The sequence below is a fragment of the Schistocerca cancellata genome, chromosome 3, assembly GCF_023864275.1.
Source record: "Schistocerca cancellata isolate TAMUIC-IGC-003103 chromosome 3, iqSchCanc2.1, whole genome shotgun sequence".
Taxonomy (NCBI): Eukaryota; Metazoa; Arthropoda; class Insecta; order Orthoptera; family Acrididae; genus Schistocerca; species Schistocerca cancellata.
The window spans coordinates 428,003,370-428,030,271 of NC_064628.1; the positions used below are offsets into that span (position 1 = coordinate 428,003,370).

General features: G+C 40.2%; 1 protein-coding gene across 1 annotated transcript in view; it reads left to right on the plus strand.

Annotated features, from left to right (window-relative positions):
- The window catches only part of LOC126176353 (uncharacterized), a 377,581-nt gene that overhangs the window by 210,528 nt on the left and 140,151 nt on the right, over positions 1-26,902 (plus strand). The window lies entirely within an intron of this gene.

A 26,902-nucleotide genomic window follows, 5' to 3' on the forward strand; every position in this document is an offset into this window, starting at 1 on the left:
ACTGATTAACTGTTAAAATTGCGAACTTGTCGTCGTATCCAATACCATGCTACTGCCGTATCAACTCCGCAAGTCCGCTGTAAGGATTCCGTTGCAGCGAATATAGGACAACTCTGTAGCAAAGAAATATCTCTATGTCCGTTAATAGTGCCGGTGGGGACTTACCCGAGAGTGGACCGGAGGCGGCCCCGCTGGTCCGGATTAATTTGGGCGCTGAACACAATTATCCTGCAGGTAATTTGCCGGCGTTACTCAGCCGGGCTGACCAGCCCCACGTTGCCGTTTCCCACTGTTCTCCACCCTCACCCAACTCGGCCCCCCCCCACCACCCCGGCCCCTAACAACACAAGGACTTAAATGCACAGCCCCCCCCCATCCTACTCCCCGGGCCGGTCTCTCGGAAAATAGAGTTCGCAAATGTGGTTATGTTATTAACCGCTACGAAATTGTCTCCCACGAAATCAGTCCTATTTGTCCAACAGTAAATTTTGCTGCCGGCGTTTTGCAAGAGCGGTGGTGTTTGTTGGTGCGTTAAGCGCTCCTGGGGGAGGAGCAGAGGTAGCGAGACGGTAGGAGCTGCCTGAGGGAGAGTCCACAGCCCCGCAATGGGCTCAGGAGAAATGAGGCTCTCGGCGGATGCCCTAATTGGACTCCATTGTCACAGTTGAAACAACGTTCGCAGAATTTCTTTGCCTTGTTCCCACAGCTTAAAATTCTGTTAGCGAGCAGCGTTTTGTGATGCAAGGTCGACTTGTTATGACGTTACTGCTCTCTCTGACGTAGGAACCGTGCAGTAATTTACGATGAACATTCAGCTACTTCAGGTAGTGTGAGTAATTAACAAGCATACCGGACAAACAAAGTTGGTTACTGTCATGAATCACTTTATTCTGTCTCTTAAAATATCGGTTTCTCCCTCACTAAAGCCTCAATTATCTTCTCCATTGTGACTGCTTTAAACGTGTGCCTTACAATACGAAAATGCAGTCAATATCTAGCCGTTAGGGACGTTAACACGAGGATGTGCTGGGAGGTAATGCCTCCTAATTTTTATGTGAGGACCTGTTTACGTTTTTTTTAAATGAAAGAGACGTTATTAACAATCTATACCTCTGTTCTTCTTGTCTACATATATGCTCTTTGTCGCTGAAAGACTCCGAATTGTAACGTGTAACATGGCGACGTGTAAATACGCGATAAACACGGCATTGCAACCCAGTTTCGAATTAGAAGAATTCGTCCACATATGAAACACCTTCCCCTTCACCATGACAATGCTAGATTACTCACGATCATTGCGACATCTGCAACAATTCAATGCTCCTCCGTGCAGTCCAGACTTTTCCCCATCCGATTTTGATCTGCTCCCGAAACTTAAGAACCTCTCACGCAGACTTTGACAGTATGGAGTGGTGGTATAAGCAGAGATGAGGTTGTGGCTCCATCAACAAAGTCAAACATTCTACACGGACCGTATCAACAAAGTGGTCTCGCATTGCGAGATATGTGGTCGTCGCCATGATGATTATATTGAGATAGAAGTATTAGTGATGAATAGTAAAGCCATAGAATTGGTTTTGTTTAAAAGCATTAAGAGTTTGCACATATAGAAATTCGATTGGATTTCTTTTCCGCACGCTCCCATATTAGAAAAACTGTATCACATACTTAACCTTTGTTATACAAGAAAATAACTCGACAGTATCTCAGCAGATTCGTATAGTAGTGAAACAAATGTTCTCCGGTAGGTGATGGCACTTTAACAGTGCAGAAGAAAGATATCTAATTTACTGAGAAGAATTATCACAGAATCTACCGTATGATCACACAAGCAGAAGGAACACTTTCTCCAGGATATCTACTAAATTCTGGAATACATTTACCATATAAAGCTGTAATAATATTCGTATATTTTGTAGTACGACACGGCAAGTCCTTGCACATACAATAAACTAGAGGTATAGTTAATATTGCATTAATTGTGTCACCATTCGTCCTCTTCTGCAGTAGAATAATCGACAAATTTATGTATAGAAGGCGGAAATAAATCAGTAAACCGAAACAGTTCCAAAGCAAGAAATTTAAAGTTGTGAATAAAGATATTAAAGAAAACAAAGGTTTTACAGGATATTCTCCAAGGAGCAGAAATATATAAATTCTCTCATCAAATCTTACAGTTCTTATCACTGTATATAACTAAGGCACAACTGATAAGTCCGAAATATACCGCAGCGTTACACACATACCGCAACCATGTCAGCTTCCATTGGCGACTTTGAAATTAAATATCTTAGTTCTTGAGATTATAATCCTGAAGTGTACTCTCGGTTGCATTAATTAAACAACTCACTTTTCAGCCGAACGATAGTAAGTTTGCTCAAGAGCTTGTATCTTTCACAGAAGTCAATGTGAGTCTCCTTAATACTTGTCGCCAATTAGTTGCTTTAATATAGATAGTTAACCTCCTGCAACTGGCGATTTAACCATGACCTTCCCCAAAACAAATCTTCTCATAAGTTCCCTCTGTGATCAAACACGTAATGACTAATGTTTCTCGTAAAGAATAAAGTTTATAAATGTATAAGCACTTTCTATAGTTTAGAAGTGGAGATTACAAGTGAAATATTAACGAAGTTTACATACCTTAATACATAAAATCGATCGTAAGATATCATATTGCTAACAGTTACAATTCCTAGCATAGTCTGGCGATAAATGGGGAGTCAATCGCAACAGATGCACAGCACTATCCAGAGATGGCGTTCGCATCTAAGCATACATAAAGAGCTGAATAAAGAATGTAGGCTGTGTTAATTGCCGACAACTGAGCGCTGCCATTGGCCTGTTGAGTGCCACATGATACAAGGCAGCGACTTTGGACTCTCGTACTACTTGAGAGTAAGAGGGAGGATTGATCTAATTAGCGATTATCTGAGAGTGTAATGGGTGTTGCAAACACACACATTCATTTTCTATTAAATTAGAGCCTAATAAAGGGTTTTAAGATATCTGTGGTTGACAATGTCGGGGTTCTGTGCTGCAAACTGATATTCGTGTACACAGGATGGTAGCATTTTTTAAAAATTATTATTACACAAGGCGAAATGATTCCTGAAACCCGCAGAATATGGCAACATCAAATTGGAAGGAAAGATACATTTCCATAAGAGGAATTTTGTATTTGTGGGGATCCACAGCCTCCAGATGCTTAATAAACGTAAACATGGTCCGTAGTAGGTTGTAATGCGATGTTTATTTAATCGTGAGATTAGCTAATTTCGACTAAGAGTCATTGTCAAGCACATATGTAACATCACATTACAGCCTACTACGGACTATGTTCACGTTTAATTCTATACGAATCGGCTAGACTATGTGAAATAGATAAACATTTCTCACACTGTGGATTGCTTAACAATAAATTAACATAACCTGTGCTTCAGTACCAACAACTTTAGCGTAATAGATAGCGTGCTGGGCTTCAAAATTCAATGTTCGTGAAATCTAGTGTCAGTCAGAGCGAGAAGTTTTTTTTTTCCTTTTTCATTGCTGATCGCTTAATACTACTACCCTTCTGAGATTACTTTATTCGTAATACAATTACATAAAACCTATAAATTCCTTATCATATTGTATTTTAAATCTGTTGTCGTTTATTATCTTCATTTTACATCGATCAGTTTGAAATGCATAACAATAACGTTGTTAACAGACTGCATTTCATACCTGATATTGCTCTTATTCTGAAGAACGTGAAAAAAACTATTCAGCAATTTCCGACTATTATTCTTTCCAAACAAGTCGCCGAGAGGACAATAACTTGCCATTTTCAGTTATGTCCATCGAGCCTGTTCTAAAGCCGTATGATTCTAGCAGAGAGAAGGAGAGAAAGAAATGGGCACTGCTTGGAACTTACGAGAAAGTGAAGTAAGACCGGAAATTGCGATAAAATGCAAATTCATCTTGCTTAAGGAGTTTTAAATCGTAATGTTTCAGTAACAGCTAATTATACTGCATCAACTGCATATGTTATAGACATAATTTTCCAGTGGTTCAAATTAATGACCTAGAGGAAAAGACAAACGGTAATATGGAAAGCTGTTGCACATATTCCATTCTATAGTGGCAGAAGCAGCACCAATAAACAAATGATTGAAATGAGTGAACAATGTCTGTTGTAACTGTGTAATCGCTTTATTAATTCAAACCACACGTTTTACGTAAACAGCGCTTCATCAGATTGGTTAAAACGCTGAAAGCGTTAGGTATAAGGAGCGGCTGTTACGTAAAACGGCTATGGAGAACACATTTGTCGGCTAAATGTTAACGCTGTGGGCTCCTTTAGGTTAACTTTTAGATTCCAACAAGAGCGTTTCCCACCGCCACTCTACACTGCTTTACATGACAACCGGGCCACTCTGATGCTGGCTAATCGCATGAAATGAGTAACTGAAACTAATAAGACAATTACATAATGTTAGCAAAGACTGTGCACTGATTTGAATCATAAAGCTTTTGAAGGTAAACACGACGATGCTCTGCAGTTGCTTATGAGTGTTATTAGGCTGCTTGAAAACAGTACTAGATATGGCAACAACCACACCTCTGTGGCTTTTTACTGTATAACAGTATTTTCGTAGTTCCGCCCTTTACGTCTTAGAACTGAAAGACAAAAAATGCTTAATAACTCGTCGACTACCTATGACACCAGCGTAATTGTGATGAATCACAAAACAACAACAATGCAGCCAGGCATGCAAGGAAAAAGTATTGATACAAGTGACGTACATAAGATTCCATACAAAGAAGTACTCTATCTCAATTGTCTAGCCGGGTGAACTGTAAAACAAGTGAAGAAGAGATGTGTGTGTACGATGTACTGATTTCAGAAAAGTGGAAATTCTAAAAGAGACGAAATTCGCAGATTTATCGTACTCAAAATTACTTGACCGACGACAGATTAGAATCTGTATCGGAAGCAGTGTGAAACGTTATTGAAACTGCAGAAAAGGTTTTTCATGTCAATGAAAAATAAGCTTTGGAGTCGAAGTTTCCGCGTCAAGTACTGCATGTAGATGCATGTAAACCAGCTAATGGACCCCTTCATAGTATTATGAGTTGTCACACGTTAGCAGAGAAAGCTGTATGTATGTTCTTGACGAACGAGCGTATATTGTTTTGAGAGAATATAGCTGCCAGTCAGACATGAACATCGCTGTAAATTGTGACAGGTCAAGTATAGGCATGCGAAGTCGTGTAGGTTATTTTAAGAGGAGGTCACCAGGAGGATAATTTCTTTTCATTTTCCCTAATCACGTTATTTAAAAGAGTTATAATCTGCAAAACAAACATAAACATTAAAGACGGTAACATGAAAAACAGAAGTATGCATTTGTGTTTCAATATGGTCTGCAATTCACAAATATATACCTCAAACTGAATGGGCATCAGTGCATGTATTACTTACCACAAAAGAAAGTGGGAGTATATTTTACTTATGTTACAAGAAAAATAAAAAGACATAACTTCAGAGACAATTTCGAAGGCGTTATTTTATTCACTACATATTTCTGGGAAAAACAAAGGAACATTTAAAAAGTGTAGTTCATTATTTACTTTACCCACCAGGATATCATACATGGGAATTTAACATTTCTGTCCACAGTGCTTCTGTAGCCGCTTGCTTCCCAACTGGCGTCCGCTGTCGGTTTGGTGGTATTTTCTTTAGTCTGGGCTTTTGGTGTCTAAGCATAGATCTTTTACACTAATACTTCACCAACTAGATAAAACGTCACAGACTGGCGCTGTAACACATGTTTGAATCGAAGTGGATTCCCGTCCCCCACTTTCTTCTTTTTTTTTTTTTTTTTTCTTCTTCGGAGCGTGATATAGTATGTAAGACACATCGCCATAGCTCATGTTAGCTTTATTTTCACACAAAAAGCAGTAAACCGCGGTGATTTCAGTATACAGTGGCAACATAGAGGAACGATTTAATCGAAACATGGACAAACTTTTCGATGCAGACAAACTTGGAAGACAAATCAAAACATTCTGTTCTTCCACCCTCCATAATTTACCGTCGACCTCACTAACTGACTGTAACTGAATGCGACCTGAGTAGGGAACACTTGAAGATTATGGAGTAATTCTCTGAACGCTTTATGATTAGCTAGAAGAAGCAGCAACTGGCGCAGAAATTCTGTATTACTTTTGGTATTTGAAGCTTCACAAGCCAGTCCGTTACGGATAAGAAAATTTTCAAAAAAATTATGTATTGCTAGTAATTAATACAAATAATTCAATAACAGTAACGAGTTACAAGCTGATGAACTGATTTACTAACATTTCTTTTTATAATATTCTATTAACATTTCATTTTTATAAGGTTTCTATTGGTATTTCATCTTTAAAGAGAAAAAAAATTAAATTTTTGCAATGTTTCAAATGACCTTTAAAAAAAATAAACTTCTTTACAGTTCTGTACCTGACCTTTATGCCAAAAGATTTAGATTTCCATAAAGGATGAAATCAGCGGATAAATTAATGCTCGAAGATATTTTATAAAATGTTTCTTCCACAAACTGTGTTGTGTGAAAAGATGATCACTATTTAGAACTTAGGATATTTTCAACAATTGTATCACTTACCTTTACAACCTCAAAAAAAATTCTCTGATATTTCGGTATTACGCTCTCATTGTTTCCGAAAACCAGCAAGCAAATAATCTATCTGCACTATTCTACTTTTATTTTGCGCCCTAAGTTGTTTCATTTGCTTTATGTGCTTCTTCAGTAGCACATTTTCTGTTTTTACTTTGTCGGATTGTGTCATCAGTATTTCTGTGCTTGGAAGAAAAAAAAAACTTTGGCCATCATAAATAGATGTACCAGGAACCGGTATTTTCTATCATAAGATTATACTACGAATGTCACTCCATAAAATTATAAATTATCTACATAACCGTCGTAAGAGCATGAAATGAAATTAATTTGTAGCCTTACTGTGTACAATTGATGGCTCATTAATAACATTTTCTTACAAATCGTCGAAAGCTCATTTTGTAGGTATCTGTCAAAATTTCTGCCTTTTCTTTGGCAAGTGTGCTAGAAAAATAAAGGTAGTATTGCCTGCGAAAAGAGCCACCTATGGTCATTTGTTTGACATATACATGTTTCTTCACACTGAGTTACGCATAGTTAATGACTGTAGTCAGAAACCAGATGTCTTCTTTCGTATGTAGAGTCCTACTTTTTGTTAGTTGCTTGGCTTTTAAAGGAAACATGTAGTTATGGAAAACGAACTGACTTTCGTGCATTATCTTAAGCATAACTACAATCGCAATTTAGTGATTGGCTCTTTAATAAACATTAAAAAATGGTTCTTGCACTTTTGTTGCACTGATACACTCGCCAGTAACATGAAATACTTGTGGTTTTATCGCTTCGATTTGTGCTACTGAATGCTGATCATTCTGTGGGAATGTATGATTTATATTTTTTTACACAACACTTTCGTAGCCTTCTCCATAACAAGGCCCTGGGAGTAGACGACATTCCGTTAGAGCTAGAAGAGCCAGCCATGACAAAACTCTTCCATCTGGTGAGCAAGGTGTATGAGACAGGTGTAATACCCTCAGACTTCAAGATGAATATAATTATTCCAATCCCAAAGAAAGCAGGTGTTAATAGGTGTGAAAATTACCAAACTATAGGTATAATAAGTCACAGTTGGAATATACTAATACGGACTCTTTACAGAAGAATGGAAACACCGGTAGAAGCCGATCACGGGGGAGATCAGTCTGAATTCCGTAGAAATGTAGGAAGACGCGAGGCAATACTGACCCTGTGACTTACCCCGGAAGACAGGTTAGGGAAAGGCAAAGCTACGTTCCTAGCATTTTAAACGTAGAGAAAGCTTTTGACAATGTTGAGTGGAATACTATCGTTCAAATTCTGATTTCTGCAGTGTAAAATCCAGGGAGTAGAAGGCCATTTACAATTTTTACAGAAACCAGATGGCAGTTATAAGATTGGACGGGCACGAAAGGAAAGTATTGGTTGAGAATGGCTTGTAGCTTACCCCTGTCGTTATTCAATCTGTATACTGAGCAAGCAGTAAAGGACACAAAACAAAATTTTGAAGCAGGAAGTAAAATCCATGGAGAGGAAATAAAAACTTTCAGGTTCACCAAACAACATTGCAATTCTGTCAGAGACAGCAGAGGACCTGGAAGAGCAAGTGAACGGAATGGACAGTGTCTTGAAAGAAGGATATAAGATAAACATCAACAAAAGCAATACGAAAATAATGGCATGCAGTGTAATTAAATCAGGTGATGACGAGGGAATTAGATTAGGAAATGCGCCATTAAAGTAGTCGATGAGTTTTGCTAATTGGGGAGAAAAATAACTGATGATGATCGAAGTAGAGAAGATATAAAACGTAGAGTGGCATTGGCAAGGAAAGAGTTTCTGAAGAAGAGAAATTTGTTAACATATAGTATAGATTTAAGTGTCTGGAAGTCTTTTCTGAAAGTATTTGCATGGAGTGGAGCCATGTATGGACGTGAAACATGTACGATAAATAGCGTAGACAGGGAGAGAATATAAGCTTTTTAAATGTGATGCTGCAGAAGAATTCTGAAGATCATATGGTTAAATCACGTAATTAACGAAGAGGTACTGAACAGAATTGGCGAGAAGGGGAAATTGTGGCACAGCTTGACTAGTAAAGGGATCGGTTGATAAGACACGTTCTGAGGCATTAAGGGATCACCAGTTTATTATTGGAGGGATGCGTGGAGGGTAAAGATCGTAGTGGGAGACCAAGAGATAAATGAACTAAGCAGGTTCAGAAAGATGAAGGTGCAGTAGTTAGTTGAATATGAAAAGGCTACCTCAGGATAGAGAAGTATGGAGAGCTGCATCAAACCAATCTCTGAACTAAAGTCTACAACAACATACACAATTTGTAAGTAGGCTGTTTATGTTTTCTTATTGGCAACGTTACGTAGCGCTCTGTATGAAAATCACGGGCTGTGCTGTGTGCAGTCTGTGGCTAGTTTGCATTGTTGTCTGCCATTGTAGTGTTGTGCAGCGGCAGCTGGATGTGAACAGCGCGTAGCGTTGCGCAGTTGGAGGTGAGCCGCCAGCAGTGGTGGATGTGGGGAGAGAGATGGCGGAGTTTTGAAATTTGTAAGACTGGATGTCAATTATGAATATTAAGGTAAATACATTGTTTGTTCTCTATTAAAATCTTTCATTTGCTAACTATGCCTACTAGTAGTTAGTGCCTTCCATAGTTTGAATCTTTTATTTAGCTGGCAGTAGTGGCGCTCGCTGTATTGCAGTAGTTCGAGTAACGAAGATTTTTGGTGAGGTAAGTGATTTGTGAAAGGTACAGGTTAATGTTAGTCAGGGCCATTCCTTTGTAGGGATTTCAGAAAGTCAAATTGCGTTGCGCTAAAAAAAATATTGTGTGTCAGTTTAAGCACAGTCGTGTATAAATTGTTCTAAGGGGACGTTTCAAATTCTCCCAGAAAAATTAAATATTTCACTGATTAAAGAACAGCTAACACTTCTTAAAAAAAACAGCATATTGGCTTGTCGCAGTTCTTTGACTAATAAAAAATAGCGGCCGAATTAGTGTTGGTGGCCACAACTAGCGCTTTAATCAGCGTGCTTGGAACGTCATGAAATTTTAACTTGTTGAACTTCACTCCAGACGCAGCGTGATTTACTGGAACGTTACATGCGGAGGAAAAGTGTAATTACGTGTTTCAATGTCTTTCGAAAGTATAAATAGGAATGACAGTTTAGTGCCTAAATGGGTAAAGACAACGCCGGGAATCCGTCGTTCCCTTTTCAAAGAAACTGTCATCGCATAATCTCAAACGGTTTGGGGCATCCCTAGGATACGAAGTGGATGAGCAGGATAGGTATTTTAAAAGACAGCAACTTTCAGTTCGTCTGTTGGAAAACAACAATATCTCGGACTTACAGCGTATAACGAAGTATCAAGGATTTAGCGCAGAAATAAAATTTTCTGTTGCTTGAGATAGTCTCATCTCTTAAACTACCGGAAATTATATTATCAACAGAAATAAAATTTTACTGGATTGAGGTGGTTTAGATTTCATGTCGCATGTTAAATTTGGATTACCGGTTTCTCTGTGCGTATGTATAACATTCATTCTTGGCTCATGATTAAGGTTTTCGGACAAAATACTAAATTAGTGTTCTGTACAATACCTCCCCAAACAAATTATCTGCTTGGCTTTAAAAATGGGGAAAGAAAGATGAATAATGAAACTTCCCGGCAGATTTAAACTGTGTGCCCGACCGAGACTCGAACTCGGGACCTTTGCCTTTCGCGGGCAAGTGCTCTACCATCTGAGCTACCGAAGCACGACTCACGCCCGATACTCACAGCCTTACTTCTGCCATTCTGGAAACATCCCCCAGGCTGTGGCTACTCCATGTCTCCGCTATATCCTTTCTTTCAGGAGTGCTAGTTCTGCAAGGTTCGCAGGAGAGCTTCTGTAAAATTTGGAAGGTAGGAGACGAGGTACTGGCAGAAGTAAAGCTGCGAGTACCGGGCGTGAGTCGTGCTTCTGTAGCTCAGATGGTTGAGCACTTGCCCGCGAAAGGCAAAGGTCCCGAGTTCGAGTCTCGGTCGGGCACACAGTTTTAATCAGCCAGGAAGTTTCATATCAGAGCACACTCCGCTGCAGAGTGAAAATTTCATTCTAAAGATGAATAATGTTGTTTTAGGCAGGATGTGACATGGGACATTTTTGAGCGTCGTCATTGGGCTTCACAAACCGCAAATAGTCTGAAAATTAGCTTCTTTCTACTTTTGACACAATCACTCTCTATGAGTGTCGCAAAAAGAAGAAAAATATGGACAATCACTAACTTCGTTGAAAGGAATGCCATTTTCTCCAAAAAAGTTTGAAAATTTTAGAATGTTAGTGTATTACAGAACAAGGATTTTTTGAAGAAGACCAATGTCACCATAGTCGAGTATTAGGGTACTAGACTTAATTTGCTGCCTAGACAACCACAGATGCAAATAATAAAACAGCACATGTGCTGAAACTTCCTGGCAGATTAAAACTGTGTGCCCGACCGAGACTCGAACTCGGGACCAGGGCGTGAGTCGTGCTTCGGTAGCTCAGTTGGTAGAGCACTTGCCCGCGAAAGGCAAAGGTCCCGAGTTCGAGTCTCGGTCGGGCACACAGTTTTAATCTGCCAGGAAGTTTCATATCAGCGCACACTCCGCTGCAGAGTGAAAATCTCATTCTGAGCACATGTGCTGTAAAAGCATACTATACATGCTGGGGCAAAATTCCTTTGCGTGTTGGACTTTTTAGTGCTGTCGGTGTGAGGTTTCGGATGTCTTCATTAGCTCGTTTTTTACGTAGTCATTTTGTCACTGGCGCTAGCGGAGGCAGTCAGGATTTTGAGGTGTCTACATGGTCACGTGGATTGATTAATGAATAGAAAATGTGAATTTAATGTCGATGACTCGAAAACGGGGGAAACGTCATAAGAGGAAGAACATTGACTAGCGATACAAAGGAACGTATAGTATTAAGGGGATATTAATCAATTTGTGTAGTGGTTGAAAGTGGGGCGACTGTTGCTGTTATTCCCCAACGACAAAATAATTTTAAATTACCTTTATTTAAATCTGTGACCGGTAATGTACATGAAATGACTTATAGGGGGTGGATGATTACAACTGAAATATCGATATCCCCCTTAAACTTCGTTACTGCTCGTTCCCCCAGGCTACACGTGAATTCGTGACAGTTAGATTCACCAGTTTTATATTGTAAGCGCTACGTGCCGTTTCTAACCTGTCTCGGTAGAGAATGAACCTGAAAAATCTGCGACAAAGTTCTACGTTTATATTTTTTGTGCATCGCCCCTACGGCCGTGAAAATATAAAATCGCTAAAGGGTGCTCTATCGTATGACCTCGCATTCTCCTTAGATTTTACAGATGAAAGCTTCGAAAACTGGAACCAAAATACGAGTAATTGACGCGCAGCTTATCTTACTCTTTTTTAACAGAAAATCACTCATAATTTCAATAAAAAAAATAATATAAAACACCACGCCGAAGCGGAATATTTTGGCGTTACATATTAACAGTACAGGAATAAGGGAACATAGTTCAGTCAGAGAAGGAAATGAGGGGGAAGAATTATTGTGACCGCAGATGTTTGTATAGTGGTAGGAGACAGTGTAAAGAATAAAATATTAAATATCGTTACCATGAGAGTACTAGCGAGAAGGTGAAGGGGGGGGGGGCGTGTGTGTGTCTAAGGGTCAAGTTTTGTATTATTTTCTTAACGATCTCGGAAACTGTGGCTTCTAACGAAGATGCTCTCCAGTACAAATTCAACTAAATTCATTTTTCAAAACCCTAGTCTTTTTTCTCTGGGCGTAATAGTTTCCGTGTTGTGGGAGACTGAAAAATCGCAGATGATTAAAAATAGGGATTTAATTATATAAAATTAATGATGTTGTTAAATAACGTGGCTTAAGAACAAATATTAAATGCCTGTACAACATGTAAGTGCCGTAGAACCATATTAAGGATTAAACTGTGTTCTGGGGCTGTAACAGGGTGAAACGGCGTGGTTAATGAAGAGTGAGCTGGCAGTTCCTCATATTGTCTACTGCACTACGTCACAAGAAGCAACTACAGGGTGTTTTGCAGAGTTATACCGACCCTTCCGCAGCTCCCCTTACGAGACTACATTATGAAAACTTGCCTGTGGGTGCTTATTTTCCACATGGTGTGTTAACACTACACGAAATATAGATGTGATTTATTAATAAAACTAACGCAACAAACTCATATTGACAGTTGGAACGTAAATCTCTGCGCTCTATTACAAAGTACTAGTGGAAAACTGCCTTTTTTTCAATTTATTGGTTTTCGGGTGGTAGAGTTTCTTGTCAGTTACGACGGTACGAACGTGAGGATAACGAAACATTCAATCCACGAACTAAGAAACCCTACGACCACCACAGGAATCGAACCAGGGCATCTCCGGTTAGCATTCTGTCTCATGTACCTCGCAGCTACCGAGGCGGACAGCATTGGTTCTTGTGTTAGTCATTCACACGCTGCTGTAGCATTATCCTAGAAAGATCAGCTTGCCCTACCACGAGTACTGCTCGCTTTGAATTTACCAAGTATACCGCCGCAGCATTTCCCGTCCACTCCCCTCATGTTAGTAGACAAAATGACTTCACTGAGCTCGTGTTTCTATAGTGGAGTTATTTGCAATTTATTAACTGAGTATTTCTTTGAAGTTGTCGAATCAGCTGTTATGTAAAAAGCTTAACAGCTGGAGCTGTCACCTGTTTACCACACTGATCAGACTGCCCCAGAAAAAAACATGCTGTCAGTATGCATTCGACAACGTCGACTACATTACCTCTACTGTCGATGGAACCAAAACTTTACCGACTAGTGGTTATCAAATACGTCACCCAAGCTTTCCCAGTATCTGCAGAGACCGACAGGCTGCAATCCCCACCACCTTCCTGTAACAGCACTAGGTAACTAAGGTGTCATGGAAATTCAGATATTATGCACAAGTCAAGCAATGCATCACAGCGGATAACTGTTCTGTATTTAATCCTCATCAGTCATATTTATTCTATTATACATATTGACACCCACTTTGCAAGATACGCTGAGGATGTTTGGTAAGTGATTGTAACCCACTCTACAACCGCCAGCAATTTCCGAATGGAAAAAATTTTTGCAGTCTGTCAGCAACACAATTAATGGTGACAGATATACAGTAACTTTCTACTTATTCAGTACCTCTCCACCAAGCTACTTATACAGCATTGCAATATGCTATCGACGACAGTCAAGTGAAAAATGCCCCATTTACCAATTCGTTCCCTTAGCCTCCAAAACTACATGGGTCACTGCCATCATACTTACAAATTAAGCAATTCTCAGCCATTGGTTTCCGGAAAGTATTTTACATAAAATATCACTTATCAATTGAAAATAACGACTCACTTAATAAAATGAAAATAAGTGCTCTAAAAAACAAGATATGGTTCAAATGGCTCTGAGCACTATGGGACTTAACTTCTGAGGTCATCAGCCCTCTAGAACTTGGAACTACTTAAAACTAACCAACCTAATGACATCACACACATCCATGCCCGAGGCAGGATTCGAACATGCGACCGTAGCGAAAACAAGATATCATCGAAGTTAACATGTTATATCGTATACTTACATGAGAGAACAGATCAGGAAATGCTGGCGAGATATAATCTGTCTGTAAACAGAAAAGCAAAATGCGCTCATTGTGGAGGAAGTTACCTTTTTCTGAAGAACGCTGCAAACGCCCCACAAGATGACTAAGAACCAATTCCCCTTCTAACAGTGTAGAACATTGTACATAGATTTACGTAGAATCTGTCCATGTGGTTTTCCTGGGTTTGTGTTACGGGCAGCTGATATCTGTATTCGATGTAGTTCTGACGTACTTTATGGAAGATAAAGGAACCTCAAGCGTTCCCGCACACAGCGTCGGCAGCGATTCATAAGCGTAGCTGCGGAAAAATTGGTATAGCTTAGCGGAAAAATCCTGTAGTTGCTTTTTATGACGTAATATGGTAGACAAACTGCGGAATGGCCTGCTAGCTCTTCATTTCGAAGACCTATCTAGAAGGGAAGCGCATGACCACCATCTCGGGGGCTACCATCCCTCACACCACCTTGTTACATTCACAGAATACAATTTATTCCGCAGACGGCTCTAGTGTACTTATATGTACTTCACTCATTCAACATTGGTCCTTAATCAACTTTATTTAACAGTAGCCTTAGTTTTATACCATTAAACCATAACTTTAGTAATCTGTGATCTTTCCATCCCCTGCAGTGTGAAATATTAGTTGTGGAGAGAAGATAAATAGTACTTCTTTGTAGGAAATTTGATACAGTCTAACTGTGTACTGGCAAATTTTTGCTAGAAAGTAAGGTTTTCGAAATATTCAAGGAAAATCTAAAGATTGGCCTTTAAACGCATCGCCACCAACCCCACGCTCAATCTCCAGCCGTCAGGATTCTTAGTTTGTTGTTCATAACACTCTCCCCTACAAATGTACAAAATTTCTTCCAACACGAAATTTTTCCCCTGTCGCCGTTTCTTGATCTTCGTTGGCGTGGCTAATGAACGTGGGCAGCACCCTTTGTCACATCCGTTAGCAGTCGCAATTGATTTACGTGTTGTCTGTTATTAACTAGAGCTAGTTTCACACACTTATGTTGGGTATAGATCCACTTGATCTCAGTTAAGCTCTTTGTGCAATAACTTTTTGTTTCCATCTTATAGATGACTAATGAATGCTGCACATTCCAGTCGTGAAGTAGTCATCTGTGTGCAGCACATTTTCAGGTCTCAAAATAATCAATAAGTAATATAATGCGAAGTATGAAGAGCATGGAAACTGACCCTAGTCTTTTCATATTTAAAGCCTCTACGAGAATTGTTAGTTCTTCCTAATTATTTTCATGAGGATACCTGGTTAAAAATCTGGAGGTCAATGATGATGATACTACTGTTACTGTTAGGACATTTTTTTCACATTACCGCTTTGGAAATGTGTAGTCGCATGATTCATTTTAGGTTGGTCGGTTCAAATGGCTCTGAGCACTATGGGACTTAACTTCTGAGGTCATCAATCCCCTAGACTTAGAACTACTTAAACTTAAGTAACCTAAGGATAGCACACACACCCATGCCCGAGACCAACCCGACCGGCTTTCGGTTGGTGATCTTGCCGGATAGTAAAATCATAGCGTAATACTGTTAAGTGTAATTTAGCGTGTTTCCTTCTATAATGTTACTGAGCTTCACATCCCATGTTGCTTCCACTCTTTCATACAGCGCGTGTTTCAAACAATCCGTGCCGGCCGAAGTGGCCGTGTGGTTCTAGGCGCTAGTCTGGAACCGCGTGACCACTACGGTCGCAGGTTCGAATCCTGCCTCGGGCATGGATGTGTGTGATGTCCTCAGGTTAGTTAGGTTTAAGTAGTTCTAAGTTCTAGGGGACTGATGACCACAGCAGTTAAGTCCCATAGTGCTCAGAGCCATTTGAACCTTAAACGCGTACGTTCCATATGTATTCAGTACCAGCGATGCATTTCCTCCAAGAATCAGAATTAAATATACGCCAGCATGGCACGAAGCTATGCCAAAAATAAGAGCAGATGGAGTTTTTCTGAAGTAAGAATTTATCAGGTTTGATTATTTCACAGGGCCATAGGTCAGCGCTGCTGTGCCTATAAAATTTATCAGGTTTAATTATTGCTGTTCAGATGTTACAGTCAGTTCATGGTTCATTATCTAATTAATATTATTGTGTGGGTTTGTCACCAATCTTCATTCGTTAACGTTAATTTTGTGGGGAGTTTACATTTGGGCCATTATTATTCTTTAATTTTGCAACGAGGTTACGCTTGGCTCATTTACATTTTTTACTTAACATTGACTTTCATATTTTTACGGGGAGGTTACAAACCATTTTCAAACAATCAGTCATGAAATTTCGTTTTCCTTTGTAGTCATCAATATTGCAGCAGTTTCCATGCTGTTCACACTCTCTTGCTCTAGGGTTACTCTTTTTATCAGCACGTATGCCCATAGTTCCCTACAATTACCACTGCAGTTTCTTGTTTCTAAGTGCCACTTCTAACAGTAATTTTCACCAATACTGTTCCTTCCAATGCTATTACACCCTATCTTTTTCTGTGAATAGATATCGATAAGTTTATTTCTTTTTATGTTGTTTTCAGTACTTTTTTTTCGGGAAATTTACTTAATTTTTAACACACTTCGATATAATCACGCCACAAACGATTCTGTCTCTAGACACCAACCATACATCGTCATATATTGCCGTTCTCCTGCCACACATCGTTTTACCCATATTTCATTTAAAATGTCGGTAACAAAATTATTATTTTCCCTTCTACCATTCTTAATTTCCGTCCTCTTTGCTTTGTTTACCGTCAAAACGAAATTTTTCCTGAACATGCCGTTAAATTCGTTGCCCAGTTCTGTTAAATTTGTCTTACATTCAAGGGCAGAATAGCTATGTCGTCTGTTATTCATAGAATTGACTCCACATCTTATGGTACCCCTCTCCTGAAATGTCCTTCCACTCGTTCGTTGTATCTCCAAAGAGGAATTCGGGCAACACAGCCGAAAAGCTGCATCTCTGCCATGTACTCATCATGAAATGGACATTTTTGGCCTTTTACGGTTATTAGTCTCAGGCAGATTTCTTGATGCAGATATATCTATCTTTGCACCTAACCGGCAGTTTTCAGAGGATTGTGATAATCTTATTTTGCGTACGTACTGGTAGTTGAAGGTTTACTATAAGTACGAGAGAGTGCTGACAAGTAATGAGTCCGATTTTTTAACGCGAAAACGCCTAATTTTTTAATAATAAAACAAACGTCATTAACATTCTACATTTTTATTCTTCAGGTCCGTATACTTATTTTTCAACGTAGTCACCGTGGGAACGAATACATGTCGCCCATCGGGAGGCCGTTTTGTTAATACTGCCGCTGTAGAATATTTGACTTCGTTGACAGAATCACAGCCTCACCTCTACTTGCACCGCTTAGTCACTGTCACAGTCTAGTTCTCGAAGGTCTTCCTTGAGTTTTGGAAACAGATGAAAATCGGATACAGCCAAGTCAGGTCTGAGTGGAGGATTATCGATGACAGTGAACCCAAGAAGCCGGATTGATGCAGAAGTTGCACCATTCGTGTGTAGCCTGGCATTGTCACGCTGAACGAGAGGGTGCTCCATATGTGGAAGAACTCTTCTAGATCGAAAGTGGATTAGAGAAAGCTGTTTCTCACACAGCTGCACAGTTACGTAACATAGCATCATGTTAGACGCTAGAATTCGGAGCCCTCTAATGGTAGAGAACTGCAAACATGTAGACAGGATGAATTAATATCTACGTATTAATAACGTTTATTTTATTTATAACTGTTTGAAAGCTTTCGCTTAAGAAATTCGTAAGCATTACTTTTTAGCACACCTCCGTACATAACGTGTTCCGATTTCTCTTTACTCTACCCAAATAAGACACTCCAGTGTCACCATTGTTTCCTTTTCTAAGCAAATCTGATCGTCTTACAGTATGTCCTCTAATGATGCTTCTGTCCTTCTGTTTACTATTACGGTCGGCAGTTCACAAGAGTGAGTTATCAGAATATTCATCCAATAGTTGCAGGCTTTTACTCGCACGTGACTTCTGTAGCGAAATGCTGGAGTACTATCGGACAATCGACAGTTCGTGTAGGAACTTGCACTGCACCTACATCATACTGTGCGTAATTAGCGTGCAACAGCCATTACTGTTCGATTATTACATTGTCAATGTACCACAGTGCACAGCAGCATCCGTATAATACCTAGGAGTATCAGTCTGGACTATCCCTTGAAGCTAATTGTCATAAATTGAGATTGTAGCTCTCATTTATTGGAGAAAACCTACCGAAATTTAATTCTTCCACGCGCTCATTCGATTGATTCCCGGGTATGGCTCGTCAATCTGGAACTGTTGATAGATGGAATTAGTAAGTAAGGAACTTCAACTGCAACAAAAGTGGCGCGTATTTCACGGTTCCATTGAGTACGCTTTAGAGGGTCACGTGGATAATCAACAAACTCCACTGTCAGACGTTACTTGAAAGGCACTTGTGCGTCCCGTAGTGTTTTCCCGCCACAGTTCCAATTTCGAAAGGTATCACTTTGAGATTTATGAGTCATCAGCAGTGTTGTAAATGGTTTGATGCGGCCGGTCACGAATTCCTCTAATGTGCAAACCTCTTCAGCTTAGAGTACCATTTGCGTCCTCCTCCGGTGGCTAAAACTGTTTTGGGAAACATGTGGGAAGCTACACATGGGATTGTCGATTGCAGAAATGGATATAATAACAGCTGTTCGTCTCAACGTGGGACATCCAATGGCACTGCACTCGAACACCCCTTCCCTGCTCCACCTCAGGGCTGGGTGGGGGTCGACTTCGAGTTCTTCAACAAGACACTGAAGGTCTAACATCTGCTTTTGGGATCGATGCCGTTTCAGTTGAAAGTCCCCCTGCGCATGTACAGATGAAACTGATCGATCTGCACTGTAATTCTCATTGTAAAGATAAATAATTTTACATTAATACTGTCCAAGATGTCTTCAGTTTGCCACGCGGGATTAGCCGAGCGGTCTTGGGACCTGCAGTCATGGACTGTGCGGCTGGTCCCGGCGGAGGTTCGAGACCTCCCTCGGGCATGGGTGTGTGTGTTTGTCCTTAGGATAATTTGGATTAAGTAGTGTGTAAATTTAGGGACTGTTGACCTTGGCAGTTAAGTCCCATAAGATTTCACACAAATTTCAACATTTTTTTTCTTCACTGTTTTCCTCAGGCATAGTTTCATCGTTTCCATAATGAGGTTGCAAAAGGGCTACAATATTTCCGTGAACATATATTTGTAGAAGACTGTTTTCCGATTATGAAACCAAATAAGTCATGATTATGTGGCAACATGAGTGAGAAAAACTGTGAAGTTGTCTGCATCTATCTCTTTCCGCCCAGTTTGCACCTGATAAAAATTATATACCGTCTTCAGCATTCCAAAAATCAGTAATACCAGAAATCTTTTTCTTTGTCGTGTATGTTGTTGAGAGACATGACATCTGAAGCCAAGTTACATTCAGAGGTGTCATTACATTTCCATATAAATTTGGCACATTCACAGTTTCTCCCTCTTTCCCCTCCTCAAGGTCAGGCAAAGTGCAGGACAAGCCTGACGAAATCCTGGCTCTCCCTGTTTCAGGTGCTACAAGTTTGATGCTTCTTCTGTACATAGGCGAAGTTCTAAGCAATGTTGAAAGATAGAAGAGTTCTAGTGAAACTTCAAAATGGTTTCCACATAAGAAAATCGTTACAAAAACCGCTCTGTAACTGAAATCGTGATTGCAGGTAGATAAAATGTGGGTGACCACCCATAAACGTTTTCGTGTAGTGTGTGGTAATGAAGCACTTGACAAGAGTAGGAATGCTGTTGGGCTACGGGTGAAGGGAGTTGGTGTCAGAATATCAGAAACTGAGCCCCAAGATCTGCCACTTACAGGAAATCATTTTATATCGACCAGTCGATCGCGTTGGTGGCATTATTGATGCAGAGCATCGTTTCAGAGCTTAAGAATTGCCTCTGCAGCGATTGTTATGCATTATAATTGCGTGTGCGATGACTGAAACTCTTGGATATTTAAAATTTTGCTCAAGGTTAGTTCCATAAATGCCCACAGCACATTATGCTGTACCTCTGACCTGGAACCAACTTTTTAGGCCATTATCTACCTTGGACACACCATGAAGATGAAATAATTCCCGCAATGAAGATATGAATACAAACACAGTCTAATTACCCCATTCTCTCACTCCAATAAACACGAACGTGATTAATTGAAAACATAATTACTTCCTGGACATCTCCGTCGGCATCAGCAGACGTAGAATAGTTTTGGGAATTAGAGTTGTAGGTAGGCAGCGCCTATGTGGTTTATTTCAATAAAACAGAGGACAAGGAATACACACATCTAGAATTCTCGCTGTTGTTGTTGACTCGGCTCGTTGTAAAACGAGCTGGGTTATCATTCTTCTGAGGTCCTGATCCTGACGTGTTTGTGAGTAGAACATTAAGCTGTTAGTGATGATTCGTAGTGAATTTCGGAGTTAACTTCCTTCAGTAATAGGATGATGTTGAATTATGTAAAATTGAACTCGAATATAAATGAAAAACATTGAAATTAAACACTTTTTTTCAGATTGACGTTTTGTACCTTTCTCAATAAACAATTGTAGAGTAATTCTTGGCCACATACGTATTTCCTCACAGTCGAATTTCGGGTAACATATATTCACATAGATGCACATTTCCAGTCTCCTCCACCACCTCACACAAACTTTTTTAGGATCGTTACTTCACAGTAAACAAGGACATTACATTTCGACAGTATAAGAGTTTGGTAGCCGTACTGCAGCAAGTCTACGATAACCTTTGCACAGACACGTTATGCGGAAGTCAAAAGTATTTAGCAGAGAATAAATGACTTAATAATCTGAAATTTTATTCCTTTTAAACAAATGTTAGTAACTTGTGTATTTCCTAAGGCAAGATTATCAGCCGATAGTTGGAAAACGAAACATCACTCACTTCGTAGGATATTTCATGTTTTCGGAGCTAAAGCGGGAATGCAAGAAAATGGATTCCCGAGAAATAATAGAAAAAATAAAATGATAATTGAAATATCAAAAGTTGCGGTAAAAGATCTTAATAATTCGGAAAGCTATGTTTTAGAAGATGGAGCATGCTCGTCTTCAGGATAAGAACTGTATGGAAGGGTTCATCAAATACGTTTCATCAAATACTAATGAAGAGGCGGCACAAATATACAGATTCGTCTCAGTAGGACAACAGCTACTACCATCAGCAAATGCTTGCTCTTACATAACGCTGTCTAGAGATGGTAGAACATGAGGGAGACTATTTCCTAGATAAATTTCCAAACCTCTCCGCAATGTCTCATGAAGACATGAGGCTCTGTTGATGGTGCTCCATCCATCAGATGTGGCTGTTGGGCTCGGCTGCGCTGTTGGTGCTGTTCGAGAGGAGTAGGCTACTTGCCAACACAGGGTTTCGCCCTCCTCCTACCCTTCATCCATAACAACACATGTGCAACACTACACTGCCGGTGCCGTTGTCTCACTCTGCCTTCTTCGGTTAGAGCAAATCGTGGAGATGATTGGGTTTGCGGTAGCCTGCCCAGTTCTATCCTTATATGAATCAGTTCTCACATATAAATGACCGTGGTTGGCGATCGGACTAGTAATTATAGTGGGCGGACACTCGGATGTAGTAAGACCTCAAAGTTGATTTCACTAACCGCTCCAAGCAGTGCACAGCTAAACTCTTACCATACAATATTTAATTTTAGAATAATTAGTACCGGTATAGTAATTTGAAAAGCAAACAAAAGGTAGGAGAGCACTCAACACAAGTCATAGCCTCTTTGAAATGGTGACATACGCTGCATGTGCATAGTATGGATCCTTCACATGCATTACTTTCGTTACCGCAGCAAAAGACACTTTCATCAGTACTGAATAAATCTGTTTTAAATTTGAGACTGTTTTATGTAAAATGGCACTGAAATGTAGAGTGAAAAGATCTCGCTAAACATTGAAGACGCACAGTTACTGTGGTGGTCTTATTTGTAATTTTTGTAACTAATAAACATCTTCTTCACTTAAAACTTCCGGGCTGCTAGGCCGTGGTCGAAGTATAAAACTGTCTCCTGACGTTTCGTCTCCGACTGCGGGAGACATCCTCGGAGGTAAAGCGGCGAACTGCGAAGAGACCTCGAGGAAGCGCTGATTATATAGGCAGTACAGAGGGCGCCACTGTCGATCACGTGGAGTCGGCTATGAGATTGTCTCTCGTAATGCCAACATTCTCGATTGAAAGTAATCGATCGTCACGCTTGCGGTGCAACGCTGACATCCAAATTTTATCCAGTTTCACACCTTCGTCTTTCCTGTTAAAATTATTACGATGTTTATCAATCTCGATAGCCTCTCTATACAAGCGTGCATAATAATGCCAGGTTATTGATATGACGCTCGTCTCGCTGAATTTTATTTCATGATCACCTTGCTGGTAAACATGTTCCGCTACGGCCGATTTATCAGTGTGACCCAGGCGGCAATTCCTCTTATGTTCGACGGGTGTTCACACTTCTCTTTGTGGTACCGATGTAAACCTGTCCACAACTGCAAGGAATTTTATATACCCCCGGTGTAGCCAAAGGGTGCCGTGCATCTTTTGCCGACCTTAAAAATTATTTTATTTTCCTAGTGGGTCTGAAAATAGTTTCCTCCACATACTTGCCTAAAACTTTCCCAAAGCGATCTGTGACCTTACTAATGAACGGAAGAAGAACTTTGCCCTTGGACGACTGTTGTTCGTCGTTACTCCTGATGCTGCCTAGAGCGAAATGCTCGATCTATATACTTGCTAGAATAGCCATTCTTCACGAAAGTTGACCGTAGATGTTCAATCTCATCTTGTAAATAAACAGGTTCACAAAGTTTGTGCACCCTGTCTACCAAAGATTTCATTATACCTCTTTTTTCTCTAGGGTGGTGGTTTGAATCTTTGTGTAGATAACGACCAGTATGTGTGGGCTTTCTATGCACCTTATGGCCCAACGTTCCGTCCCGTCGTTTAATCACAGACACATCCAGGAAGTTCAATTGCCCATTCCTTTCCGTCTCCATAGTGAATTGGATTTCCGGATTAATGCTGTTTAAATGTGTCAGGAAGGCATCCCACTCCTTTGCTCCGTGTGTCCATACTACGAACGTGCCTACGACATAGCGATACAATCTGGCTGGTCTCTTACTGGCAGTCTGCAACGCCCGTTGTTCAAAAGTCTCCATAAATAAGTTAGCCACAGCAGGACTGAGAGGACTGCCCATAGCCACCCCGTCAATCTATTCATAAAAGCTATTATTATATTGAAAGTAGGTTGTGGTGAGGCAGTGTCGGAATAATGCCACAATATCGGTAGGAAAAATATCCGCTATGCATAAGAGAGCTTCGTTTACCGGAATCATGGTAAATAACGACACAACGTCAAAACTGACGAGGATATCATCCGGGCCCACGCTCGTTTCCTTTAACTTTCAATGAAATGAGCTGAATTTTTAATATGACTGTCCGTCCTACCAACATAAGTCTGCAGCATTGAGGCAAGGTGTCTAGCTAACTCATGTGTTGGTCCGCCTATAGCGCTGACAATTGGCCTCAACGGAATCCCAAGTTTATGAACTTTGGGTAAGCCATAAAGTCTAGGTGGGTACGCTTCTGTTTTACAAAGCGGATTCTTATCGTCGGAGCCAAATGAAGACGCTTTCACCAGTCGATTTGTCATTCTTCATATCTTCGTAGTCGGATCTTTCTGGAGCTTTTTGTAATTGGAGGGAACCAAAGTATCATTGATTTTTCCATGATAGTCCTCACTGTTCAGTATGACGGTGGCATTACCCTTATCTGCATTAAGAACAATAATGTTTTTATCTCCATTTATATCCCTCAGCGCCTTCCTTTGAGCCTGCAACAAATTACTTTTAGGTGGCTTACATGTACGTAAAATCCTAGCCGTTTCCATCCTAATTATGTCAGCGGACTGCTGTGGAAGCTGACGGATACCGGCCTCAATATTTGCTACAATATCCTCTGTGGCTACGTTTTGTGGCACAGCAAAATTGTCCCCTTTCGCTAGTACAGAAATTTCAACTTTTGACATATCTTTATCAGACAGGTTAATAACAGTTCAAGAATTGTACTCAACTGAACCTCCAGAAACGTTGTTCTGTAAGTTATTGAACTTCTTTTTTTCTTCCTATTTGCTGATATTTCTGCACTAAATTCCATAGTTTTGAATGTTAGACCGTCAATGTTATTCCGATCACCACACTGCATAGTATTACTGAGAAGCAAGTGGAGATGAAAAAGTTTACTGCTGGTTACCGCCTGTGCTCGCCGCGTCTGATGAATCCTCTCACGTAGCATTGCAGACTCCATACGGTTGTGTATACGATGTGCCTGCGCCGAGCGAAACATCCTCAGGGTACACAACAACTGTGTACCCTCACCTTCCTGTTACGCTGTAGCGACACTTCGACGGTTCCGAAATTTCTGAAGGAGACTTTTGAACAACGGGCGTTGCTGACTGCCGGTAAGAGACCAGCCAGATTGTATCGCTATGTCGATGACACGTTCGTAGTATGGACACACGGACACACGGTATATAAAATTCCTTGTAGTTGTGGACAGGTTTACATCGGTACCACAAAGAGAAGTGTGAACACCCGTCTTGTTGAACATAAGAGGAATTGCCGCCTGGGTCACACTGATAAATCGGCCGTAGCGGAACATGTTTACCAGGAAGGTGATCATGAAATAAAATTCAGCGAGACCAGCGTCATATCAAAAACCTCGCATTATTGGTGGTGGTTTTTGGGATGTTTAAGGGGGACTAAACAGCGAAGGTCATCAGTCCCCCATTCCAAAATCAAGCGAGCCGAAAATCTACGGAGCAGGTAAAAACCAAAGGGGGAGGAGACGTCCCCCCTCGCATTATTATGCACGCTTGTATAGAGAGGCTATCGAGGTTGATAAACATCGTAATAATTTTAACAGGAAAGACGAAGGTGTGAAACTGGATAAAATTTGGATGTCAGCGTTGCACCGCAAGCATGACGATCGATTACTTTCAATCGAGAATGTTGGCATTACGAGAGACAATCTCATAGCCGACGCCACGTGATCGACAGTGGCGCCCTCTGTACTGCCTATATAATCAGCGCTTCCTCGAGTTCTCTTCGCAGTTCGCCGCTTTACCTCCGAGGATGTCTCCCGCAGTCGGAGACGAAACGTCAGGAGACAGTTTTATACTTCAACCACGGCCTATCAGACAGGAAGTTTTAAGTGAAGAAAATACCGGCCGTGAAAGTTTACATTGTAAGAATAAACATCTTTCTTCAACAATATCTTTACACAGAATTGACCACTGACTGAAAATGAATTTTTACACCAATGTTTCCTGATAGTTTTCAACATGAAGAATTTTTGAACTAAGAGTACTTCAGGCAACGTAACGAAAAACACTTACGTGCACTTTAGCTGAAACATAAATTAAGTTTCTCACATGCCATGAATCAGTAAAATCGTATATTCTGAACACGACAGTGATAATATTTTTTGTAGTAATGAAAATGTGCACAAGACCTTCGGTTGTCTTCTTCTGCAACTGCTTTTATTGTCCTTGGCAGTGTAATATAGAGCTGGTACATTGTACACTATCTGATGCTTTGCTTAACATGGCAATGATAATTTTAAGCACTTTCTATAGGTCTATGTATAACCAGCTTATGATCTGAAACTATTGCTATTAAACATCAAAGTATGTAAAAAGGACACACTAAACATCTACTGAAATAACAACACTGCAAAAAAGCTTTTGGCTTTTAAACACTCAACTTGTATTAATTTGTACAAGAGGATGACGAATCATGACTTTTACAGTATTGGTTAAAAACAGTCTTGGTTGCAGTTTTATTTTTTTATTTTCCAACTAGGCGTTTCGCCTTATTCAGGCATCTTCCGGTTATCCTGTGAACGGGAACGCGTTATGCAGGTACTGGTGTCACTGGCGTCCATCTAGAAAAGTTTTTACTGAGTTTAACGAAGGCGATGTTGGCCTGATATATTCGACGATGCACTATGGCTACACTGACTAAAGGATTCTTCTAAGAAATACCAAATTAAGATAACCGGAAGATGCCTAAATAAGGCGAAACGCGAAGTTAAAAAATAAAAAACTGAAATTGCAACCAAGACTGTTTTTAACCAATACTGTTAAGCACTGGTTTGCTGTATGCCACATTTGGATTGGAAGAATTTCTATGACTTTTACAATGTGTCTGTCACTATGATAATTAGAATATACTAAATTTCAGTCCTTTTCTGGTGTTGAGCAAAGTACTACAGCCTCTGCCAAGATTTGCTACCGGTAGTTGGTTAAGCAGTTTTTACACAGTGGTGTACAAGTGGTAATTCCTACCGTAATATTTGGCCATTACAGTGGGTAATGCTGCATCATAATGTCTGCCTCCATCACAGCAAACGACGACTTCCCGCTAGCTCTCGTAATAGCATTGTCACTTCTGTTTGGTTAACAATTAGG